Consider the following 6,000-nt stretch of genomic DNA (forward strand, 5'->3'; position numbering starts at 1 on the left):
GCAATATCCCTGATATTGTTAAGAAAAATGATGTGTTCGAGCGAGTTGGTATTGTGTTCGGTCCAATGGATTGTTTTGTCAAAAATTTCAATGGCTTCAGCTGCCTCTATTGTACACTTGTCGTCGTTTATTTCGTCATACTCATCCTAATCCTCAACAGGTTGATTAACATCATCGGTAACGCCCCCAGTACTATTCCTGTCCATATTCTTAGTTCGTTGACACTTAGGTTTGACTGAAATAAAAAAAATTATGGCATGTTAAGTGCACGTGTAACTGTAATGATTGTGTTTTTTACCTGTGGAAATGCAGTTTCAGTTAAATTGAGTAATTCTTCAAATTCGGAATGTTGTTGTGCAACTATCTGCTGCCTTAAAACACTGAGAGGCACATCATCTTCGATACACTCTTCATTGTCTATCGGATGTTTATAGTCAAGTAATGGACACCAGCATTTTTTAATAACGTCGGCATCGACTTTTTGCCATGCTTGGGTCAAAGGCAAATGGCATCTTTCAAAGTAATTTTTTTTAAAAGTCGGCTATTTCGTTTTTACCAATAGCTGATTTTAACAAATTTGTTCTATAGTGCAACTTGGTTAACCTTATTACATTCTGGTCCATCGGCTGCAGAAGGGGTATACATTTGGTGGCATATATAAAACGAAAATTGAACCACATTCTGTTTTTAATAACTCTTGTTTTGGATAGCACGGTGCATTATCTAGAGTGTATTAGGAATGTGGAAACCTAAAAAAAAAATTTATTTAATTAGTTCAATTTATTATTTACTTATGTTATGATTTAATAATTTAATTTACCTCTGGTACAAAGGAATTGTGGAACCATTCTTCGAAAATGTCCACAGTCATCCATGCACTTTTTGAGCACCTGTAGTTCAACGGAAGCTGAAAATTTCTGAATGATCGTGGTTTTTTGGGTTGACCTATTACTAATGGCTTTAATTTGTGTTTGCCAGTTGCATTAGTGCTCACTAAAACTGTGACTCGCGCCTTTTCCCTTTTTCTTCCGCACGCATTTTTTTCATTTGAGCTAACGTATGTTTTGTCTGGCAGTAATTTTCAAAATAATCCAGTTTCGTCAGCATTGTAAACCTGGTTTTCATCCAACTGTAAATCATTTTTTAGTCGCCAAAATTTTGCCTTGAATGCTTCTTGATCAGAAGACAGTTTTTCACCGCAAATTTTCAACAATCTACTTCCAAATCATAGCCAGTCCAAACTTGCGTTAAAGCCACTTCCATTTCCATAAATTTTTGCATGCAGTTCTTTAGCTTTTTCTTTAATAATGTTTCCAGAGATTGGAATATATCGACTACTATGAGTGATGAACCATTTATATAGCTTAGTTTTCATATTAGCAAACTCACCCTTCTTCGGAGACTTCGCTTTTAAAATCTTTCTTTTGCCATTTTTTATACGAGATATGGTCGATTTGGTAACACCATATTGATAAGCCAATGATTTTAATGAAAAGCCTTTATCGAGCTTTTGTATAATTTCAGATTTTGTTTTGAGGGGTAAAAACCTTTTCGCTTTCATAGTTAACTAGCAAAAGTAAATGTATCTTTTTATCACTATCTTATTTCGCACAATTGCTTCAACGCACTGAACCGAACTAAATAGCTTGGACAATGTACACAATATACATACATATATGTATATACCAATTATATACGCATTCTAACATAACTGTAAAATAACTGAAATTGCATAAAAATTTTGAGGTTCCTTCTACTCGGTACTTATTAGATTGAAGGTTCCCTCTACAGAGTACTCAATGAAAGAATTTTTGTGGTCCCCTCAACCGAGTAGTTCCCTCAATCCGGAGTTCCCTCAACCGCGAGTCCACTGTATATAAATAAATGAATAGATTATAGAATGTTTATTTGTTTTGCCGTGTTATTTAAGCTTTTTTGTTATTATTACTGTTATTAAAGATATTTGTTCATAATAAATTTATGCTCAGTTATTGTAATTGGTTTTGTTTTGTTATTATTACTGTTATTAAAAATATTTACTCATGGCACTTCAACGCCATGCAGACATTGAGCTGTCCACACAAGGTAAGTTCGCTATAGAAGCTAATTTATTTTTTTCTTGCGACATACTGGCTAGAAGTGTCCACTTTTTTGTTGCTGCATTATTTGTTTGTTTACATTCTCATTGAAATTTTGAAATTCGAACAACTAAATTGCAAAACCAAAATACATGTACCTAAATGTCGTTGAGGCTCTAGCGAAGTCATCTTCTTTGAATTAGCCTGCAATACGTTGTATGATCGACATTATTGAGCATCGTTAAACTGAGTTCTAAGAGTTCCGGCGGTCTCAGCAACTGACAAAGCTAGGTCTAGAAACAATACTCGTATAATCGAAAAGTTGTAATTTTGTTTCAGTTTGTTAACAGTATTGCAGCAAAATTGTTCAACTGAAATAAATATTATAACCATTGAACTTGTATGTGGGCATGTTCACATATAAATTTTAAGTAATTACATATACCTTTACAACTTTGATACCTTATATTTTACATGAATCTATTACTCGTGCTTTATTCAAGTAACTGGAAAAAAAAACAAAAGATGTTTTCGAATCTAACATCCATGCTCGTAACAGCGCTGTTAACTTTGAAGTCAAAAATGAGAGCGCAAGAGTTATGTATGTTATGGCTTTCGTTTTATTTAAAAGTTGCATATGCGTGAATTTAAGTTGAAAATGGTGTATTGTTAAGAAATATTAATTTATTTTATAATGATTGAGAATGAGACATTTATTTGGCGGTCTTGCCACCAATTTTCAATTGGGAAAATTTAATGTATCAGAAGGAGTTCCATAAGTATGCTCTCAGTTTGCTAAAATTCTCCAATCCGATCCCTTCTTATGATTCCCGTTTGATTTCATTTAATTTTAATCAAGTCTTTAGAAAGTAGAAGGTCTATACTCTCTCTCTGCCGTTTGTCTTTAGAGTAATTAAAAGAGAAATTTATTGATCATCTCTGTTGCGGAGCACTCACTTCCATATCCCTTTTGGAACTCTATGCAACACTTACCCATTTTTTCTTAAATTGTTTAAAACGAATTATGCGCGTAGTGCTCCTTTTATCAACGCACTTAGAGATTTTAATGAGATTTCTAGTTATATTTCGCTTGACTTTTCGGTGCCAAAGAAGGAATCTTATGTACAATAATAGTAAATTGAGTCCATATTTGTTTTAAGAGGTCTATAAAAACTATTATATGTTTTAGAACTTAAATGCAAAAATTAAGTGTTATGAAATGCTAAAGCCGACGTGCAAGCATGATTCCTTAGTTGAATACGGTTGTTGTTGTTGTTGAAGCGGTTGAATATTTCCACTGAAATAATTAGTGACCAGCACCGTTTTACTACCACTGTCTCGTGTGATGATGTCTTTTTTTGTTTCCAAGTCAGATCCATTTAGTGAGGTCTAAGTATAACAGCAAATCCTTTATCTCGATGTCTGCGATCTCCTTAGTTTGCTGTAGGAAAGGCTTACCGAAGGAGCGGAGTCGTGCCCTAGCTAGCCCCGGAAATTCACATAAATAGTGGGAAAGACTTTCTTTCGCCCCTTCCGCTTGACAGCTTCTGCAGTTCTTTCGCCCCTTCCGATTGACAGCTTCTGCAAATGGGATTGAAGGCCTTTATAGCTGCCTGACTGTCTGAGATGATAGCTACTCTTGCACCAACTGCCTTAGAGAGCTTTAGTGATTTGCATGATTCTCTGATCGCTAAAAGTTCTGCCTGAAACACGCTGACATAGTCAGGAAGACGAATTAACTGAGATAAGTTGAGTGCCTCCGAATGGAAGCCAGCTCCCACAGCACAGTTCATCTTAAAACCATCGGTATAGATTTTGATATCGTATCTTCCAATCACCTTCCCCTTGCTCCTTCGTAAAGCCTTTCTTGAAGTTAAGGTCGGGAACTGTGTAGTCTGATCTGTTTTTGAGCAGTGGGATCCCTGTAGGAGGATCTTACTGTGACCGTACGACCTTGTTGTCCAGCTTTCTATGTCTCTGAGTCTCACCGCGCTGCAAGTAGCTATTGTTTTAATGGGTAAATCTTATGGTAGCAGATGTGTTAGTACATTGAGCGCTTCAGTACGACTGGTGCTAGGCGCTCCTGTAGTTAAGATACACGCAGTTCTTTGTATCTTGTTCAGTTTAGTTTTGTTGTATTTCTTTTCTGTTGCAGGCCACCAAACTAGTGCCGCATATGTTAGTATTGGCCTTACAATGGCTATGTAGAACCAATTGGATAGTTTTGGTTGGATACCCCATTTTTTACGCACAACATTCTCTTACACGTGTAACGTGTTACGGTAGTATTTAAAATTCTTAAAAATTTGTTGTACTTTGAGTTTTAAATGTAATAATAAACATTAACCAAGGTTTGTGTCGAATGATGATCAGTCAGTTATTGACGCTGATAAACCACCTTCCAACACATGCCGAAATTATACAACGATATATAGTAGGTAGTAACTGAAGTAGCTGTTTTCATGAGTGGCGGAGTGAAAGGACCGAAAGGTATTGGTTACGATTGCTCTGGACACCTCCAACATACCTCAGAGCAGTATCGGAATTGATGTAAAATGATATCTTACATATTGATTGACATAAATGCGTAAAACAATACTTCCATCATCATTTGCTGCCTCACTATTTTCAACTTTCGCAAACCTGAATGGCGAGAAATTACTGCATAGCTTTTTAATGTTAGTTAAGGGAGGCTTAATATACGAGGAGTTACAACCCTCCTAGGCCACCTTCAGTTTTAAGCCGACTCTGAACGGCAAATTGTCTTTTGTGAGGAGCTTTTTCATGACAGTAATACAACCGGAGGTTGCCTGTCGAAAGGCGACCGCTATTAAAAAAACTTTTTCATTTTGGTGTTTCATGCACGGAGATTCGAACCTATGCACTTCCGAATGATACTCACGTACCAACCCATTCGGCTACGGCTAATATTTAAATACATATTTATTTTCAATTTAAAACGTTTTTATTACAATATATAAGTATGCGTTATGCGTCCTCCTTCTTAGTCTTTATTGCTCTATCAAGCAAAACGTTCATCAAATAACTCTATGCTATACAATAACACAATATCTGAAACGCGCTGGCTATCTTTAGAGGCAATGGTATGGAGGTATATTGTAACAATTTTACTTCGCTGCTAATGTTGACAAAATAGACAGCGTAAAAAATAGTCTTCGTATCTTAAACGAGAAAAGTTCGATTTGTTTTTGTAAAGTATCATATATTCATCAAATTTATTAATAGACTGAATAAAATTTAAATTTTTAAAGTGATGTATATTTTTGTGAAGCTGGAATGTACAATTGTAGACAACATAGAAAAAGTATATTATAAGAAAACTCAAATTCATTGGAAAACTACCAGATTTTTACAAGAGCTTAAGCGAAGTATTATATATATAACCTAATCAAATGTAATATTTATCATCTAAAAAAATAACGTTTAATGTGTGATCAAATTAAACCACAATTAATATTAACAAAATTTTAATTTTATGGATCCCAATAAGTTGTGGGAAAAAGTTTTTTACATATCGTCCTGTAAAAGTTTCCATACATAATCCATCAGAACACGAAAATTACGTATTTTAATATCAAAAATCTATTTCTACATACCTGCGTATGTATGTAAATTCGTTTCACTCTTAATGTACAGTCACATTTAAAAAAAAAATTTAAAGAGAACAATATTGAAGAAGAAAATTTAAAAAACGCTTTCGGCTTAGGATTATTTTAGTATTGAACCTCAAATAAACATCCGAAAGAAAATGAACTCAAAAATGTGTAACTCAGAATTTTATAAGATATGAAACGAAGCGCCTTTGGTATGCTAATTGTGCTCTTTAGTAATACAAGCAAAATTAATCATCCAATTTTGTTTTTGAATAACTTTTTTTATTAGACACATAAAGAAGTGATTT

The sequence above is a fragment of the Anastrepha ludens genome, chromosome 2 (assembly GCF_028408465.1).
Source record: "Anastrepha ludens isolate Willacy chromosome 2, idAnaLude1.1, whole genome shotgun sequence".
NCBI classification, from domain to species: Eukaryota; Metazoa; Arthropoda; class Insecta; order Diptera; family Tephritidae; genus Anastrepha; species Anastrepha ludens.